Below are 21,802 nucleotides of genomic sequence, written 5' to 3' on the forward strand. Positions count from 1 at the left end.
TGGAAGGAAGAAGAACTATGACTTTACAAGATTTCTACAGAATTGATAGCAACTACCCAAAAGACAGATGTTCCTGAAGCTTTGCAAATTGGGTTCCCTACAGGATCATACTTCTGTGTGTTTGTCTATGGATCTGTTAGCTGTACTTTTACTGTATACTCTTGTGGGTTTGTGACATTTGAGTTCTTCCCTGACTTTCTTCAGTGATAGACTGTAAGCAGAGGTTGCTCTTTCTTTTCCTGGCTGCCCAGGCCTGAATAATTTCACAGAAACTATATTAATTACAACACAGCTTAGCCAATGACTCAGGCATATTTCTAGCTGGCTCTTACATCTTGAATTAACCCATTTCTATTAAACTGTATATCACTACAAAGCTATGGCCTACTGGTAAATTTCTGGCATCTGTCTCCTTCCGCAGTTACATGGTGTCTCCTTGACTCTACCTACTCTTTTTATATATCTCTTCCAGCCTTGCTCTATTCCGCCTTGCCATAGGACAAAGCAGCTTCTTTATTAACCAATAGTAATAAAATATATTCACAGCATACAGAGGGGAATCCCACATCAATAGACTATGAGGTTGAAGTGCAATCTAGAAAAACCTGTTTCCTTTTGAAAGTTGCTTTTGGTCATGATGTTTATCACAGTAAAAGAAACCAAACTAGAAGTGACATTTTTTGTCTTAGCAAAGAAAAACTTGATAAATGACATTTTCCTCTTAAAGGTATACAATGCTTTTAGATCTTTGTTATTTGTTTTTACACAGACTATTATATATAGAAACACAAACAATTAGCCAAATATAACATAAAATGGACACTAGAAGCTTGGGATTAGAGGATGATCAAAGATAAATGTCATGAACCTTTTCAGAAAAAGAAACAAACTATAAAATTCTGATGGAGGAGTGTCTATGTGTTAATTTCATTGGTTAATAAAGAAACTGCCTCGGCCCTTTAATAGGACAGAAAATTAGGTAGGCGGAGTAAACAGACCAGAAAGCTCGGTAGAAGGCAGTGAGGCAGACGCTTCAGGCAGTCGCCATATGCAGTCGCCATGCTTCTCCTCTCTGAGATGGATGCAGGTTAAGATCTCCTGGTGAGCGACCACCTCGTGGTGCTACACAGATCACTAAATATGGGTTAAAGAAAGATGGGAGAATTAACCAATAAGAGGCTGAAAGTAATGGGCCAGGCAGTGTTTAAAAGTATACAGTTTCCGTGTAATTATTTCGGATGTAAAGCTAGCTGGGTGGCAGGACGCAGCCCCACCGCTTCTTCAACAGATTGGCGTGTCAATGTGATGGACTAAATCCACTTAAAAACCTGAGAGAGCTTAAAAAGGAGAGAGAGAGAGAGAGAGAGAGAGAGAGAGAGAGAGAGAGAGAGAGAGAGAGAGAGAGAGAGAGAGAGAGAGAGAGAGAGTTTAACACAGCTTTTTGCTGTTTGCTAGAGTGTGCTGCAGAGAAATTTTCCTGACTCAGCCTAGGCAGGAAAAAAGCTACGCGTTTTAAAATGCAGCTTCAGGGGCTGTGCTGCCAGTGCAAACTCTGGCTTTGAAGCATTTCAATGGCTTTTATAGGACTGGATGCTTGTGTTCTCGCTTGGGATCGGGAGGAAAGTAGCTGAGACCATGCCCACGTTGGGCGCCAATCTGTAGATGGAGCAGCGGGGCTGCGTCCCGCCACCGGGCTAGCTTTACACCTGAAATAATTACATGGAAACTGTATTCTTTTAAACACTGCCTGGCCCATTAGTTTTAGCCTCTTATTGGCTAATTAACCCATATTTAGTAATCCGTGTAGCACCATGAGGTGGTTGCTTACCAGGAGAGATCTTAGCCTGCGTCCATCTCAGAGAGGAGCGGCATGGCAACTCACTATGGCAACTGCCTGAAGTATCTGCCTTCTCTTTCCCAGAATTCTGTTGTTTACTCTGCCTACCTAATTTTCTGTTCTATTAAAGGGGCCAAGGCAGTTTCTTTATTAACCAATGAAAGTAACACATAGACACTCCTCCATCATTATTCTGCCATTCCTGACTATGTAAGAGTAAGTTTCATCTGTAGAAATATAAAAACAATGGAAAAAATAAGGCCACACAGTATTTGTCAGAAAGCAAGAACGATTTAAGTTGGCCATAGTGGCACGTGTCTGTAATCCAGGCTTTGGGAGGTGGAGCTAAGTGAATCAGGACCAACATTGGCTACATTGCAGGTTTAAGGTCACCCTATGTAGTATGAGAGCTCATCAAAGAAGTGGGGGAGGAAGACATAACTTTAAGTCTTACTGTCTTCTAATAGCAAACTGAACATAAGTTTTTGTCTGATGCTTGATACATACTGAAAATATCACTTAGAGATACTCTGTGCTATTGCTAACAGTCATATTTTTTCAATCCCATATTTTAAATAGAGTTCATACCCTTTTTCCATTATGCTATCTTGTTTTATAGTCTCTCCAAACATTCCTTATAATGGCTGAACTATGGTTTATCATACATGTATATCAAAATTCAAGTATGTTTTATTTTTGGTTATTGATATTAATATAATTTTACTTTGAATAACCTAAACACTTCATGAGCCCCAAAGATGGCCATGATCATTTTTGTTCCATCATGGGATGAGTTTACAAGTTTAGAGGAGTGGAATCCAGGAGGCAGATATCAGCATCTTGCAGCATCACCTTGTATTTTCTATCTAAAATAAACTTTATATCTGTCTGTCTATAATTCTGGGAAGCAGTCCCCATGTTTTAAAACATCTGAACCCTGGAGCAGATGCATTTGTGTTGCTCTCCTTTTGTCTCTCTTCTCTTTCTTTTAAATCCTTTAAAATAGCACAGCAGGGACAAAATATTTGAAAGAAAAACACTGCTATAAAAATTGTACAATCTTTTCAGATACCACTGCTGGACCTCTTTTGAAATTGGACTCTACCTGTCATTTGAAGTTTGTTAGAGATGAATGTATTAGATCCTGTGAAGATGTGAGAAGGCGGGGAGCTGAGTACAGCTACTGCCTACTTGCCTTGCTCTGTTCCTGTTTGCAGGTGGCTTGGAAACCCTCAAATTACAGAGCGGAAAACTTGGTATTATGGAGTTTGTAGACTTCCAGCACACCTGTTTTGTAAATCCATGCTGCTCCGATGATGAATCGCCTCAGCTTTATGAAAAGATTCATCATTAATCATTACAAAAATAGGCTTAACAATTCATAAGCTCAAATAATGCTATTCCATTAGGTCTGTATTTATTAAAACTATATTACTTTGACTAAGTTTGGAAACGGGGAAAACTCAACAAGTTTATTTCTAGAAACGACAGACCTTTCCATTCCTTCAATGCTCTGTTTAGCCATATCCATCAAGGCGACATTTTTTAGCAGTAGAAAAACTTGATAAATGACTTTTTCTTCCTAAAGGGGTATAGTGTTTCTAAATCTTTGGTCTGTGTTTCTACACAGAACATTATATAGAGAAAAATGGATTTTTTGTCGTTGTTGAATCTATATGCTTAACACACAACATAGAATATTTTGGAGACCAAATAGTTGTTCTTGGTTTTTGTTGTTGTTCCTTTTCGCATTGTTGCTGCTTTGCTTGTTTTACACCAAGTAATTCTCTGATACTAGTTAGTTGCCTTGCAGCTCAATTCAATTCTGACATTAACAGAGTTACTGCAGACCACATAGGTGCTCAGTCCTATATGGTGCTCCCCCACATACTTCAAAAGCCAATCCAACTAGCTTCTCAGGTAACCTATAATTTTAGTATGATCTGACAAACATTGTCAATTTCCCCCTTTTGGAGCATGCTCAAAGAGTGACTCATGGGGAACAATGCCTTAAGTAACTATAAGAGAAGCTCCAGGAAAAAAAGGCAGGGGCCTTTTACCTCAGGTGCATTTTGTTCTTGGTTGTGATTTTGTGCTTCCTGTGACAAACATATACATTCAATTTATAAGATGTGTTAATTCTTATTTAATGTCAGAGCATAGCTGCAAAACCCAATTTGGTCAGTATGCCCTGAATCTGGACATGGTTTTCTGCCTTTCTTTCATGTTTCCCCAGATATAATCTATACTATGTGCCAGGCAATTGTGTTTAAACTGGTCTATCCTGAGAAAGCTCTGGTAAAGGGTTGCTCTGTTAACATTTAGTATGTGTTTACCAGCATTTGTTTACATTTTTCTGATCATGTTTTTCTGAACTCAACCTTCCTTGGATCATTGCTTTCTTTGTTACATTAGTGTATAAAAGTACACTGGAACTAAAGTAAGGTTGTCTGTAGCATTAGACTCTAGTCTGCCCCATTCTTTCAGGTCCTCAGATGCCAGGTTCAGCAGACAAGATCTGGACAGGTCAGTAAAGTCAATACCCCATCTCTATTCAAGTTTCAATTTTCAGGAGTAGTTCACTCAGCCCAGGTAAACAGATTAGTCAGTATTGTTAATTTGTTACAATGAGTATTTTAAAAGGAGGCCACTAGTTTATTTCCTGTAGCTTAGCCCCGAAATAACCACACAGAAACTATATTATTTAAATCACTCCTTGGCCCATTAATTCTAGCTTCTTATTGGCTAACTCTTACATATTAATTTAACCCATTTCTATTGTTCTGTGTGTAGCCACATGGCTGTGGCTTACCAGATAAAGTTCCAGCGTCTGTCTCCGGCAAGGCTACATGGCATCTCTCGGACTCCGTCCTTCTTTCTCCCAGCATCCAGTTTAGCTTTTCCTGCCTATCTCTATTCTTTTGCCTTATCAGGCCAAACCAGTTTTGTTTATTAATTAAGCAATAATATTCACAGCATACAAAGGGGAATCCCACATCAATGAACAGCTAGATGACGAAATACTCAGAGTGAGGTTTGGAAAGGTCCTGAGTGCAGGCACTTTTGATTTTATGGAGTTGGGATGAAGCCATCATCCCAGTAGAAACTAGCATATTATTTTATAGGTATATACATAAATCCTTAATGAGTGGTGTCTTGTATATTAAGTGCATGGGTCCAGGTTGTTGAAAGTTTTTGTTACCTGAGTATGTTTCTAAAGTTTCCATGTCTAAAATCAAGGAGCAGACTCAGGCTCATGTGGCTTATTAGTAGTTAAAGGTCACCTCTGTGCTCATAGACAGCTTAGAGAAATGAGAGCCCTGAAGATTTCCCAAACTGTTGCTGAATTTGTGATTGTACTAGTGAGTGTAGTACCTTTTAGTTTAGCTGATCAACATCTGTCCCTGGGATTTTCTTTATGAGTATCAGGCCAGGAGTTTTCATTACAATGTTCTCAGATTGGCAATGTGCCTTTCCTTAGATAACTTGAATGGATGACACATGGAAAGGAAAGTGTGTGCTGGTGTCGGTGGACACGTGGAGTTCCATGGGTTTGGGGATTTCTCTATGGTAACTCGACAAAGCACTTACATGCTTTGTGCTTTAGTTTCATATCTAAAACAAAAATGTCTTTGTTCTATCAATACCATGGTTGGCACAAAAATAAGTGCTCTACCTCTGGTCTGAAGTAACATTAATTCTACTGTGCTAGCAAGGCATTAGATTGAAGGGCCATATTTTTGCTGTTCTGTGAATGATTTTATGAAGGTTGTTTTAATGTTTTCTCTCATATGAACAGATGAAGGACACATTTCTGCAATGAAATGGTCAGAGTAAGACTCCTAAATGAGGTAATTTATCCAGGGGCTTAAATAACACTGTAATTTTAAAAAACGATACCCCCAAAAGTAATGGGCAGGGCTTCTTCTTCATACGTTCATTTCATTATACATGAAAGTAGAAACAGAGAAATCACCCACCCATGTTATTGAAGCTTCCCCTTCCCCAATTTCTGTTGATGTGACAGACACCATGAGCAAAAGCAGCTTGGGGAAGAAAGAGTTTAATTGGCTTACAAGTCATGTCTATCATCTGCGGAAACCAAGGCAGGACTCAAGGAAAGAAGTTGCTCACTGGATATGAAGCCAAGGGCATGGAGGTGTGCTGTTTACTGACTTGTTTTCCATGCCTTGTCCTCAATTCAGCCTGCTTTCTTACAAGACCACCTGCCCAGGGTGCCACCTGCCCAGGGTTGGCACCGCCCCTAGTATGATGGGCTCTCCCACATCAATCATAAATCAAGAAAATGCCCTGCAGGCTTGCTTACAGGTCAATTCTATGGAGGCACTTTCCTCAACTGAGATTCTGCTTCTTCGATAGCTCTATCTTCTGTCAGGTCGACAGAAATATCAACCAGGATCTTACCCCTACTCACACTCTCAGTATGGTATCTAATTGCTTTTGGGCTCCGTCAAGTGAACTGCTTTTACAATTGTGACCTTATGCTTCTAAAAGCATTAATGCCTCTCCAGTAAAACTATGAGGGTTCACCAAATTCAGACTTACTCTTTGGTACATTTTGCCACAAAAGACTAACACACACTGGAACACATAAACTTTTCCAAGATCAGAGAAATGCAACCACTTTATCATTACACCTTGTTGTTAGTTGCCTTGGACCTTAGGTAATCTCTCTTAAGGGAGAAAATGTTGGATCTGCAAGACATAGGATTAATTACTTTAACCTACTTCTATTTACAAATGTACAATTCCCGCAGATCGGTCCCAAACCTACTGCTTCTGAATAACAAAACAGCATAATTTTGACTCACCCACCAAGGTCCTGTCCTCATTACTACAAAGTAGACCTACAACAACCACTTTCTTTATGATCGTCCTTTTCTAGCCATTTTGATATGATTTTTAAAACCACATTTTGACAGTTTTTCACCTATTACCACAAGTTTATTAGTTCAAAATGTAGCTCAATAAGCATATATCAAAATCTAGCAGAATATATAGCTACTGAGTTATAAATTAGTAATTATGTGAAGGTGACCCCCCAAAACATCACCCCCTAGCCAAAAAGAAAATTAGGCTGCTCTTAAGTGACCTCCAAAGGCCTGTATGTTAAAGGTTTAGCCTCCAGAGTTGTACTATTTGAATGTAGTAGAAGCTTTAAGTGGTAGGGCCTAGTAGGAGGTCTTAATATCATTGAGAGCGTGCCCTGGTGCATCCTAAGGGCTCCTCAGCCCTTTTGTTTGCTTTTCATTGCTTTCTGGATATGACGGCTTTAGTTGGTTGACAACTTAATATATGTGGAATTAACAAAAATCAAAATAGTTGGGCAGCTGGAATTAACTAAAACCCAGGTGGTTGGGAAGTTGCAATTAACCAAAACCCTAATGGCTGGGCATACCTGTGAGGGATTTTTTTTCCTTAATTAAATCATTAGAAGTGGAAAGACTTACTTCTAATCTGGATCTTTGTTGTGGGGAGACCCCCTCTTTAATCCAGATCTTTTGAGATGGGAAGATTCCCCCTTTGATCTGGACCACACCTTCTGCTGGTAGCCTATATATAGGATGGTGGGGAGTGAGCTTGCTCTTTTTTTTGCCTGCTTTCTAGTACTCTCCCTAGCAAGTCCTTTCCTTCCCTGGCATTAAAGCCTACTTTGTCAGAATTCCAGCACATAATGAAGACCAGCTGAGTCATCCATCACTATGGACTGAACTGTTGGTAGATGTTGGACTAGCTGGACTGCAGCCTGTATGTCATTCTAATAAATCTCCATATATACGCATGTGTGTGTGTATATATATATATATATATATATATATATATATATATACATACATACATACATATACATACATTCATTCTGTAAATTCTGTTACTCTCAAGAACCCTAACTAATATGCTGGCACTCCTGCAGTGTTGTGCTGTCTCACCACGTGAACTGAAATTTCCCAAACCATGAGCTAGAATAAACTTTTCCATTTTACAAATTGATTCTCTAATTGTGTTATAGTTATAGAAATCTGACTAATATCTTAAATAAGTTTTTATTTATCCTTAGACTTTATATGAAAACGAAGTAGAATCTAGACTTTATTGTGACTTCTGGAAAATTATTTTCTAGAAAACACCTATAAGAAAATGGAATTCCAGGAAAATATAACAGTTAGGAGTAAGTGGTGTATCTCTGTAATTCCAGAACTTTGTATTCAGGAGGCTGAGGCAAGAGGATTCTGATTTGAGGAAAGCATAGGCTAAGACACAAGACTCTATCTCCAAACACACATGAGTAAAAGAATAAATTAAAACTGAAGGAGCAGTGGGTGCATGGTTTTGAAGTTCTCAGGCTTTCCAATATAAAGGAGCCTACTGAACCCTAAATATACAACTTCTAAGTTGTGGGAATTTACAGCAAGTCACTGGTTTCTTGATATAAGCCTTCTTTTATCTTCAGGATACATTCCAAGGTCTCAATTGGATTTGTAAAACTGAATAGTATTGAACCACATATATTCTATATTTTTCCTATACATAGGGGTTTGATCACAGACACTCTAGCTGCCTTTCTGACCCTCTAAGAAATCAGGTCATGTTTCCCACCTTCTGAATTTCATCCTTAGAATGAAGAACTGACCAGTACTTGCTGAGAAGAATCAGTCCTCCAGTCTTAGCAGGAAAATCAAGCTCAGGACCTCCCCCTTGTAACTGTAATATACCTCCTGCCTTTTGTCCCTTGACATCTAGGCCAGACCAAATCTCATATTTTGGAACTTCCTGCCACTTTCTTGAAAACCTCTAACAATCAAAAAACAAACAACCTCTCTCCAAACCGCAAAATATCAAAAGCTTTTATTTGGGGGATTTGAAGGTTCTTTCTTTCAGACACATTGTCATGCTATGTAAGCCATCTCTCCTAGTGCATCTTTTTTTCTGGACAGGAAAGAGGCTATCCATCTTCAGGGCCCCATCTCCCAGCAAAGTTCATTTGTGCCAGCTCCTTTCCCATGACCTTATTTTTCTTTATAATTTCTGAAAATATATGCTTATGTTAATTAACATTTAATTCGTGGATCAGGCACAGGGAGAGATTAACAATAATCAACAATAAGCTTGAACAACTATTACAATTGACTATAGCAAATGTATTGTTGTAGTCTGTTTCTCATATTTTATAATTTATAGTGTTAGAAAAAAGAATAATCCCAATATAGCCCAAAGAAACACACGAAGGGCAATAGCTCAACAGGCAATTCTTTCTGTAAAAAGGAGTGCTTTAATACCCAAACCAGAGTAACAGACACACCTGGCCAAGATGACATCCATCTCATGTCTCTGCTGTAAGTGGTGACAGCATCTCATGTGATTGATTGGTGAGAGCTGAACATGACAATCTAATGTGACTGGCAAATTGGCACATTGGGGAAGGGAAAAGGTTCAGGAAATATGAGTGTTTGGATAGCCAATGATCTTTGATAGAATAAAGAAATTCCTCACAGTTCTACTCTATTCACCCTTCTTTAATGGTGTGAGATAATACCAAGCTTTAGTGGTTGAATGACTTTGGCACTGAAATCTCAAACCCAGGACAAATGGCTAACTGAGGTGCTCATTAACATATCAAAGCCGATGTTCTCCCAGCATCTCTGTGTTTCCACCTATTACAGGGCCCTCCTGGGTGGCATACCTGACTCCCTACCCCAGGTACTGGGCTGGTCTTTCCTTCCTCCAGGTCATCTGGCCCTTAAAGAACCCAGTCTCTAGGCCCACGTGCCCTCTCTTGGTTGGCAGCTCCTGTTTCCTCTCTCCTACCCCCTCTCTTCATACGTCCTGGCTCAAGGTTATGTTCACTCTGAACTCTTCCAGATGTCCTTGTATCTGGCTGTATTCTCCCTTTTATATACAATCAACTTTCTCCTCCACCATACCTAGGAGCAGTCATGCTCTTCTTTTATTATTGTTATTAATCATTATTATTATATAATCCGTCACTGTGGGAGTATCAGGCTACTATGTAATGGTTACTTGAGTACAAGCACTGTGATACTGTGAGATATCTGATAATATATAGATGTATATGTATGTAACAATAAGACTCAAAGATAAAGAGGCTATTAATTTGAGAGGAATGGGAGGGATTGAAGAGGTATACCTGGGAGGGAGCTAGAAGGAGGAAAAAAGTGATGTAATTCTAGTTAATTTAAAAATATATTTAAAAAGTAAAGTGATTTATTTTGTCTCATGGCTCTTGAGGTCTAAGAGCATGGTACCAACATTTTCTTAGCCTATGTCACCAGAGGACCTTAAGGGGAAAGGGCAAGAGAGTACTTGAGAAAGAGAAGCATGAGAGAACCAAAGAAGCCAAATTTGTTTTATAACAGTCCACTGTTCTGGTAACTAACCCACTCTTGCAAGAAATACATTAATCCATTCATGAGAATTGAACTTGAATTGCCTAAATATCTCTTAATGATCATATTATGACTTGACACAGTTAAATCAGGGTTGAAGCCTTAACATGAATTTAGTGGAGACAAATCATCTTAAACCACAACAGTCTGTGAGTAGAAAGTATGTATTTCTTTGAATGCCTGAATTATTTCCTATGACTAGACTGGAATGCAAAACTCATGGATCATGCAGTGATGCAGGAAATAGAACCCACATATCTGCATATATTTTGATGGCATAGGTTAACCAGGAAGGTTGGTCAAGGAACACCAGTACATTTAACAGCCTTTGGTTATTACCTAAGTAACTCAAAGTCCTTTTCTGATTTTTCTCTGTCTTCTGACCAGATGTTGACTTTTTTTCTGTTGAGTTGAAAGATATATGTGAGATTAACATCAATATTTCCCCTGGAGTTGTTTGAAGACTTAAAAACTTCTAGCAGTCTTTGTTTTTACTCAATGAGAAAAGTAATGCTCAGATTTCCCTCTACCTTCTTCATTAATATTAAAATATACTGTGGAAATTAGATAGAGCCTATGCATAATGATAGAAGTAAACAGTAGGCACTCAGAAATATCTGTTGAGATTTTTGATTTGGGGTTGTTGAACTGAATACAAAATCGCTAAAGGCATTATCACGGGAATTTCAATAAAATAAAAAAATTGTATTCTTTTCTCTGAGCATAATTCACTGGTTTTGGAAATGGGTCTTTGTTGAAGGCTGGCATCAGGGCTCGTATTTGTGAAGTACTTGTCAACCACATTATCAAAGGATGGGAATGTTGCAATCACTGAAATAATCCCCAGTTTCTAAATTACTTCAAAACTGACTAATATCCTAAATTACATTTAATGTATATAGGAAGAAATGCAGAGTGTGGTGGTTCCTGTTCTATGTGTAGAATAAAGAAATAAAATAAAAGTTACTTAAAATAAACAAGAGTCTTTAACACACACACACACACACACACACACACACACCACAGTGCATAGTACCAAAGCAATTGAGTAGGAAGAATAAGAAAAGATGTTTGTAGTGTTACTTAAAGGTTAACTAAAAATTAACAGAGCCAGACCCCAAATGAAATTATTATGGGCCAAGAATAGCTAGGTATGTGGGAGTTGAAAAACAGCTTTAAAATGTTGAAACCTCCATCAAAGTTCAGGGCAAGCAGATTGAACCCAAAGTATTAACACCCACTAAAAAGAAAGTTAAGTTGTGGGTAGTGAACTGGAAAAACTTGAAAATCACAATTTCCTTGAAATTGTCTCATGGATGGGAGAAAACCAGGAGTCCAGGCTTTCAGAAAATGAAGCAAAATATATTTTTAAAAAATCAACAAAAAGTTATCACAAACCACATCATGGTAGGATTACTTAATTAGGGAAGCTTATAAGACAAAGCATGTGTGCAAGGGAACAATGGAGAAATTGTTCTTAATGATTTACTTTTATAACTAATCTAACTTACTATTGGTAAGGATGTACCCTCTTTGTTTCTTGAGAGTCTTGAATCCAGGAGAGCCATGATCATGTCTGGAGTTGAGTGAACGCTTGATCTTTCTGCTTCCAAGCATTGGAACTACAGGTACATGTCTCTAGACTTGGTTTAGGAAATAAACTTCCAAGAGATAAGAAAAGGCAGAAAAATGCTATGAGATAGGTGGGGAGATAAGATAGCTCAGTTAGTAAAAGCTCATTTTGAAAGGACATGAGCTCAATCCTCAGAACCCATGGGAAAACAGACAATCCCCCTCCCCCCAACACACACACACAAAGTGACACTTGCTTGAAATCCTAGTTCAGGGGAAGAAGAAACAGATGCAGAGCTTGCTAGCTAGTTGGCCAGCCTAGCCTAATCAGTGAGCCACAGGCTGATGGGCTACTGGAAAACACTCACTGGCTTGCTCCAGAGGAATAACACCTGAAGTTTGCAGCTAGCCTCCAATCACATGTGTACACACGTAGCACACACATGTCACACACACACACACACACACACACACACACACACACACACACAGTAACGAGAGACAGAAATGGAGAGAGAGCTAAGAGGAGAATAGCCAACTGGGAGAACTGACCAGACTATGATGTCATGTCACAGAATATTGTATAAAATGTATTCCATAAAAAGATATATGCCGGGCTGTGTAGATGGCTCAGCACTAAGAACTCATAGTGCACTTCCAGAAGACCTGAGTTTTGTTCCCGGCATTCATTTCAGGTAGCTCATAGCCACCTGTGACTTCAGCTTCATCTTCTGGCCTCCTTAGGCACCTGTATTAGTGGTCCTAAACCCACACGTAAGAAAAGGCAAACACATATGAAAAGGAAGCTAGGCAAGGTGATGCACACTTAAAATGTCAGTACTCAGAAGTATTAGGCAAGAAGCTTGTGAGTCGGAGGCTGGGCTGAGCCATATAATAGTATTGTGTCTTTGTAAACAAAATTAAGATAAAAATACTATTGAATCAACCAAACTAAAGAAGATGACGGGTGGTGGGGGTGATCCTTGAATCATCATACATGAATGTAAGTTAAAGTGCAATGCTGATAGGAAGATGAAAGGGGCAATATGGGTTACTTCGAGGGCATGTAATGGGCTGAGGGCCAATGAGGGCTCTGGAGAGGGAAATACAATTCCTATTAATTGAGCCCTGAAGCAATGTCCCAACATTAGCTTTTTTTACATTTTGCATCCCCTCCACGAAGCAGTGGTGAAATGACCTGCCCAAGGTTATACCGGAAATAAGCGGCAAAGCTAAGCCTTAGTCCAGAGCTGACTGGAAAGCTTACGTTCTTTTCTTTTCAGATTTGTGTAGATAGTAGAAGATAAACTCCCAACACATTCAGTGCAGTGGAGTCGTCGAAAGGTTTTCATTTCTCAGCTCCTCCATGCCAGCATCACTCAGAGCAAGAAGAAATTTAGGAGTGTTTCCCATCTATAAAGACAACATTGAGACACAGTTAACAAATGTCTATTTTTACAGAAAAAAAAGGTTGAGGCAAGGCCACAGAGAGGGCAAAGAGCCCCATCTCTGCATGCACAACAGTTTAAAAGATGACAGACATGGAATGTCCTTTGTTAAAAAGGGCAAGGAAAACCGAATTTCAACAAAAAAAATCACAAAGAAATGATCTATTCATAGCTTCTTAAACTGTGGGTTCAACCCCATACAGAGTAGCATAAGTGCGTATAGAAGTCACAGTAGATTTGTTAACCATGAAAGTGTTCTGAAAGTCCAAAAACCAAAAATTAACTAAAAAACCAAAAGTGTAATGAACTCTGGCCTGGGAATTTCACTCAACTGAGAGAGTTCTGGCCTAGCATGCATTAGGCCTTGGGTTCTAGCCCCAACATACCATAAATGATAAACTAGGCTTGGGTGACATACACATATAACCCCAGAACCTGAGAGGTGGAGGCAGGAAGAACAGAAGTTCAAGGTTATCCTTAGTTACAGAGTGAATTTGCACAGTCTGTTAACATGGTGAGTTTGAGGCCAGACTGGTCTACACAAAACTTTTCTCAAGAAGAAAAAAAAGGTATAAGGAATCTGATGTACTTTTGGCATTGCCCATATAAGTAGCTCCACTGTATCCTTGGTTGCATGTTACCATATTATCTTCTTTAGCTTTCTATTGCTGTGAAGAGACCATGACCATGGCAACTCTTATAAATGAGAACGTTTAATTTCAGGGACGCACTTATGGTTTCAGAGGTTAAGTCCATTACATCATGGCAGGAAGTGTGGAGGAGTACAGGCAGATGTGGTGCTGGAGCTAAGAGTCCTGCCTACGCCTTGTCTCAGAGGCAAGGAGAAGTTGATTGATGGTCACACTGAGGGAAGCTTGAGCCAAAGAAACCACAAAGCCTACTGCTACAGTGACATACTTCCTCCAACAAGGCCATCCATACCCAATCCAAGAAAGCCACACCTCCTAGTAGTGCCCCTCTCTATAAGCTTATGGGTGCCAGCTACATTCAAGCTATTGCACATGCCATGCAACACCAATGAACCCTGGAACATCTCAGCTGCTGTGAGGCTATTGTGTGTTCTAAATCACATGATTTTACTCTACATGCAAAGCTTTCTACTCTTTTGGAAGTATAATGACTTAGTATGAGAAAACAGACACTTGCAATGATTGCCTGCTATCATTTCTCAGCGTGGGTATCAAATTAGTACATCTTTGCACTGTATTGCATTAGAATGTTTTATTTTACAAATTGCTATTTGAGTGTCTTACTTGAGTTTCATTAGCCATGATGAAATGTGTTTTGGCTTAGGATTAGGGCAGAATTTCCAACAATTTCTGGAATAGCGCTAAACATATTTCTGCTATTTTTTACTACATATTTCTGCCACACAGCATTCTCAGCATTGATGATTACAAAACAAAATGGCAGTCAACCTGAAACTGTTGAAGGTACTCTCTGTCCAGTAGTATAAAACACTCAGTCAAGATTTAACTCTTTACAGAAAAATAAATGAACATACCCACCTGAGTATGCAAAATTGGGTTTTCACATTTAATAAATGGTAAAAGCATTGTGTATAATAAGGGATTGTTTATAAAATAAACTTCTGTATGGTTTGTCATGTGCTAATGTTTGATTTGTATACCTATTATATAAACCTGAGGCCACAGAAACATCTCTCAGGTGAAAGGGAAGAAAGTTTAAGGAGTGCTGAGCAATATGAATAAATCATTCTATTTTCTGTGGGGTGGTTCCCACTAAATGTGATAGCATGAAAAATAGTTTACAACAACACAGTTCAAGCGATTGATGTTTTTTTCCTTATTCTTTAAATGTTTGCCAATTATCCTTTGGAAAGAAGGTGGCATTAGGGCTTCTATACTGTGCCTTGGGAATAACGAAGAGACAATTTAATGTATTTTGTGGAGCTGGCACCTAATAATCGCTGAGCCTTCCATTCACATTTCCTATAGCATCCCAGCTGCTTTCCTTGACTGCAGTCCAGACCCTCTTCGTTAACACCCTTCCAACTGCTGCCAGAATAAACTTTGTAAAACGCAAATCTGACAATGTCAGTTCTTTGCTTAGAACTTGTCAGTGACACACCGTGGCTAGGGCTTGCCTTCCCAAACTCATCTCTTGTTCCCTCAAGCACTCTTCACTCTAACTGTTCCAAATTATTCTCTGTTCCCAAAGGGAGAAAGCACTACTGTCTTTTGTGCATGTTATTCTCCAGGTCCAAGATGTCTTTTCTTGGCTGTTTTTTTTTTTTAATCTGACAATGCCATCTTTCCATTAACTCAAATATCACATTTTTAGTGAACCATTCCAGAGCCCATCAAACAGAATCAGTGTGACTTTTTTTGGATATTCTTTTTTTCTGAGGAATATTTCTAAAATATATTATCACCAGTATGTATGTCTATTATGATGATGTTCCCCTTCCACACTGAAACGCTGTGGTTCATTAGATAGAGCCTTTTTGGATCAAGAAACTGCCAGAGTTATTCCTTTATCTTTGTTACCACAGCAGCGATATTCTCTCATTTAACCATTCTTTAATTGAATGCCTATGAAGTCCCAGGTACCCTGCTAGATCCTGAGAATATAATGGTGAAAAGCAAGGACATTCCTATTGGTAGACAGGCAAAAGTCAAAACAAACCAATAAAACAAAATAAAATAAAATAAAACTCTGGCACATTAGCCAACAAATAAAATAATAGCATTTGTAAGTATCAGTCATCAAATGAGACATCCCCACCCTCTCTCCTATAGAATGCCTTTCTTGTGCACACCCATTTGTTCCCCTTTCTTGTTGCATCTAAGCAGAACCACAAAACTAGCTCTTGCCAGCAGGATATGAGCAGAGTCAGGGTATGTCAGTGCTCAGCTGAATGCTGTTTTATTCTGTCTTCCCCTGTCTCTCAGCCAGAAGCAGAGGACCCAGGGAAAGACTTTTATGGGTAGTGGATGGCAGAACACATCATAGGAGGAGTCTTGATTTCCCAGAGACTCTGTATAGGAGATTCCCACCGATCACCTAACCTGAGAATGAAGTAATAGGAAGAAAATTTCAATTCTGTTGTGACACTGATAGAACAGAATTCTTTGCTATAGTTAGGCAGCCTTGACACAAAGTACCATCGTGTCCCATGACCAATGTTCACATAAAGATTTGAGACAGACCCATGAGTATCTCTAAAGCATTTCCCCCTGTCACAAAGACTCTTGATTGCCATGTGTAGCATTTATGTTCTTCAGCTCTCCCGACTACATGCCCATTTCTCAGTTACAGGAGGCCTGCTAACAACCTGCCCAAAGCAAATGCTTCCAAAGATTTCACAGAAAAACTTCCCAGTAAGGTTAAAAAAAAATCCTCTGTTACACAGCTAGCTAATTATTGCTGTGGACACTCTTCATACTGCGACATTCTTTCTTCTAACCACTACATTGTATCATGTGTCAATTCAAGACTTGAAGCAAAACATGCTGAAAGATTTGACCTCTGTCTTGGTGTGCTGAACCATTTGAACACACATTGCTCTGACAAGAACCAGGATGTGAAGAGACAGATATTCTCCTTGTCAATTAATTAAACCCAGGCCTTTTCAGTAGTCCTGGTTCATGACATACAGGCTAATTTGGTCAAGCTTTCCCAATTATAGAGAAACATTTGCTGAGACTGGGGCAGAGCTAATGTGGTTGCTTCTGAATTGAGTCACACACGGTCTACAAATATTGCCTCGGCTTCATTTTACCTGGGTTGAGTCATTTCTGCTGGATAAGAAATTAAGGTTACTCATTACATTAAGTATCCACGAACCTACTGGGACAAGTTTTAAAAACTTAATGAATTTAATACTAATGAATATTGTTCCATTTGGCATTTGAAAATATGAATGAGGTTGATGTGCACTTTAAAGGGAGTAGGGAGGCCATGTGGACTATTTCTGTGAAAAAGGCCCAAATGGCATCTGGCTTTCAAATTGTTATCATAATTAAGAATATCATGTTTAGAAATTCCATTAGAAATTCATAAAATGAGAACCAGATGTAACTGCACATGTTTGTGATCCCAGAACTTGGGAGGTGGAGGCAGGACGATCCCAAGTTTGAGAAGTTCAAAGTCAGCCTGAGCTCAATAGCAAGAGCCAAAACAAAGGGAGAGAATGAAGATCGGTGAGGGTGATGAAAATCTAATGACTAGAGAGAGGGCTACAACAGTATTCTAGCTTAGCACTTGCCTGGGGATGAATTTGCTGCCTGGGATGAGCTGCTCATGTTTCAAAACAGAGCTGAGCCATTTGCTTTGACTATAGCTGGGGGAGAAAAGCTATTATTTAACAATGAGATTCAACAGGATGTCCATGACTTTAAGTTGCCAGAATGATGGAACAGTGACAGAAGACACTAAGCTATGTAGATGTAGCAAAGGATACATTTCTGTAGGACTCAAGATAACCAAGAATTACAGGATCTCCCTGGTCATTACTGAACAACAACAAATCGCTGAACTACAGCCTTAATACTGAAATCACGCTGGTTTGAATTCCGGCTCTAATGATTACTGATATGTGGCCTCAGTTTTCTTATCTCGGAAATGGGGATAAAAACACTAATACCGTGAGTATTAAATGGTATTTAAAAGGCATTTATCAATTACACCGACTAGCACTCATTGTGAGAACTCAGTAAATGGTGGATATTAATAACACTATATACTTGTGAAGTTGTACCAAATGGCTAAGCAGAAGGATTATGAAGCATATTCACAAAGTTTAGTTATAGCATTTTCTTTATTTCAAAATATTTCAAGTCACTGCCAGAAAGGAAAATAGACATGTTAGTAATTATGACACAATAAGATTTTGTTGATAAATAAATTGTCTTCTTTCACAAAAAGTAAACCTGCCATCTTTGGTCTTGAACAAAACCACAGATGTGATTAAAAACCTCAGAGAATAGGTAGAATTATTTAAATGAGATTCCACAACTCTATATTTCATAATTATGAGTAGCTGCTTATTCAAAATCATGTACAATGGCATGATAATGGAATTTCCTTGCTAATAAGGATAAAATACTAATAAAACATCCATTTTTCATCAGATCCACAGTGCTTATCATAACCATTCTCAGTAGCATAATTTAATTAACATTAATTGAAAAGGAACAAACCTTTACAGTTCATGTCTAAAGTATGTAGGAGAGCTCAAAAAATTTTGGTACATAAAAATGAACTGTTCTATTCATCACCTTTATGTGACACAGTGCAGCGTTTCTGTTGGCAGGCTCTGGATACCCAAGGCATAGAGGACAGCACTTGTATATCATTTCAGATCCTGTGGTTTCATATCCCACTCAGCCAGTCCTGGGTGACCAGTGAGGAGGCTTTAACCAGCTTCAATGCAGTCCTTACCCTTGTTACTGACCAACTACAAATAGCTTTCTCTTCAGTCCCTGAGACTTTTGTGACCCCTTAGATGTATGGCATTTGACATTTAGGCAAAATCAACCTGGAAGGAGGTTGGGAAACATACATGTGGGGCAACTCTTAGCCAGTGGGGGAAATGCAGCAAATGAAATGGGCCTACAGGTGGGTAAGCACCCTCTGTAGGAGTCCATGAGATTACACATTGGTGCATTGGCTGTTCTTCCTTGTCTCATGTCTCCCCTCCCTCTCCATGCCCCTGCTCTCATATACTCAAAGTGTTCACACAGAAACCTCAGCTCAGGTTCTATTTTGGGGGAAAATCTAGTTATTGGCATATTGGACATTTTTCTTAAAAAGTAAAAGTTTACTTATAAAAGTAACGCTAACAAGGAGACAGCTCAAATACAATGCGTATTTATTTCTATATTTCTCATTAAAGCAAAATGGTTATTATTGGTTTAGTTTTAACTGTATATATCACCTGTAGTTTACAGAATAAGATAGAGATTGATGGCAGTGGCCTGGATCCCTTACAAAGAGTGTGACCTTTGTTTATTTTGTGTGACAATCACGTTGTATGATAGTCACTTCATGTTGCCTCAGAAATGCTTGGCTCAGTTAATCTTTTTGCTGCCAATGCTGGAAACTTGGTGGGCAAGTTTGGGTGACAGTTTGACCCCAATTGGGAGTGGTTATCACTTTTGACTATACTTACACTAAACCTGGGCATCTTTGACACAAAGCAAAGGCAGGAGAGCATATAACAACTGAGAGTAAAAGCATGTATGGGACATCTAATCACTCAGATTGACTTATCTTTGTTTTGCTTTGTTTTTCAAGACAGGGTTTCCCTGTGTAACTTTGGAGCCTGTTCTGGAACTCACTTGGTAGACTAGGCTGACCTAAATTCACAGAGATCTGCGTATCTCTGCCTCCTGAGGACTGGGATTAAAGGCGTGTGCCATCGCCACCTGACTATGTCCTGGCTCTGAACTAGGACTTAATCTTGTCCAACTACATAAAGCTGCATTTCAAATATTGCAGACAATGAAGTTAGGTAAGGCATATGAAGTCTGTAGAACATTGATGACATGCACATTTTATCTCACAAACCACTGGTAAATGTTTCTGGTAGTGGAATCTATGAGCCCTATACTCTAAGTCACCTATGTGCAGTGAGAAAAGACTCCATTACAAATTAACTCCAGAGTTGTTTTTCTTTCCTCCCTGACTTAGGGTTTTCAAGTTGCCCACTGAGAGATTGTATTCCAAGCCTTACATTTTTAATGTAAGTTGACATCTTACAAAATGTGACAAATTCATCATCTGAAAAATCCAAGTAGGATAAGTTTTCTAAAAAGATGTCATGCTCAAACTGGTGTCATCTTCCTGGAGCACTGCTCTTGATCTTCCTTTCTATTATGGATTTTCTTCCAAAGCTGGAGGTGGTGGTCTGCATAGTTGCAGTGTCAGCACTTGGGATATAGAGTCAGGAGATCTAGAGTTCAAGTTCATGGGCCTGCTGAGATGCTTCTGCTTATAGAAGGGAGACTTGCTCTGGAAGAGCACCAATGGCCACCTGTAACTCTACTGCTAGGGGAGCTGATGCCCTCTTAGGTCTCCTCAGCACCTGGACACATGAGACACACACACATACACACAAATAAAACAACTTTTAAAAGTGTTTTACTCGGGGCTGGAGAGATGGCTCAGAGGTTAAGAGCATTGCCTGCTCTTCCAAAGGTCCTGAGTTCAATTCCCAGCAACCACATGGTGGCTCACAACCATCTGTAATGGGGTCTGGTGCCCTCTTCTGGCCTGAAGGCATACACAAAGACAGACTATTGTATACATAATAATAAATAAATAAATAAATAAATAAATAAAAGTGTTTTTACTCTAGCTTGGTGTACATTGAGTTATTTGAGGACAGCTGGGACTACATGAGACCCTGCCTCAAAAGAAAAAAAAACTAAATAAAAAGAAAACTATTTCTCCAAATTTTAATCTAGAAATCTCCAGAGAAACTACCATTATTAAATGAACTTTAGTGTAAATCTGCTTGTGTTCATCCCTGTGCCTGCCAATTGCAGCCTATGCTGCATTTTATAACTTTTAGATACATTTTGTCTGTAATGTGATTTGTCTCATTAGACAATACTGAAAATTTAGATGAAACATTTTATATTTTGGTTCTTATGAAAGGGCATTCCTTGATTTATGTCTATAGGTGTATTTGCTTCCAAGAATAGTTTTGTACTTACCTGATACCCATGGATGCGTCAGAATGGAGCGGCCCCAGGTCCCCTGGAACTGGAGCAAATAGGTGATGTTTGTGAGTCCCCATGTGGGTGCCTCAGCAACCAAGCCCACATCCTCTGCCAAAGGACATCAAGTGCTCTAAACTGCCTTAACTACCTCTCCAGCCTTTGTACTTTGGTGTCTTTTAACACACCAACTACCCCAAAGTTTCAGGGAATACTACACAAGGTTCTGAGTTTACTTGTATCAAATTATAGTGTCGGTCTAGCTCAACCTACATCAGTTAGACCCAAGAGAATAAAAATGCTTGAGAAACAAAGCCCAGAGTGCTATATTTAATTTAGACATCCCCCATGCATTGTCTTCACAGCAAATTCAAAATAAGAACATTGGCAGCATGGATGAATGAGCCTTGAATCCTTAAGTGAATACTTTAGAAGTGCTGCTAAAAGTTGATCTAAATGTTTTCATAAATTTTCAAATGTCACTAATGATTTTATCCAAGTTTCTGGTGGGGAGGCAATGGTCTTTCCCTGGATGATGCATGATATTTTTAGTGTGCTTCTTCTCCCTTCCCCCAATGGACATGTCTACATGGCAAGAGATGGAAGATCTTGAGTTATCTGAAAATTAAAGAACAGCAACAAAGGGCCAGATGCTGTAGTTATAGAAATTACAAAAGTATCATAAACACAGGTGTTGCCATATAAATGCAAGGTTGTTTTTTTTCTTTACCCTGCCACACAATTATCATATGGTTCTAACATCTGTTCATTCCTGTCCGGGCTTCCCACAGATAGTATTTATTAAAATCA

At 39.0% G+C, this 21,802-nt stretch overlaps 1 pseudogene; it reads right to left on the reverse strand.

The window, feature by feature from the left end:
* LOC119804345 overlaps positions 1-21,802 on the reverse strand; it is a 193,856-nt pseudogene that overhangs the window by 161,971 nt on the left and 10,083 nt on the right.

Source organism: Arvicola amphibius, chromosome X (assembly GCF_903992535.2).
Source record: "Arvicola amphibius chromosome X, mArvAmp1.2, whole genome shotgun sequence".
NCBI classification, from domain to species: domain Eukaryota; kingdom Metazoa; phylum Chordata; class Mammalia; order Rodentia; family Cricetidae; genus Arvicola; species Arvicola amphibius.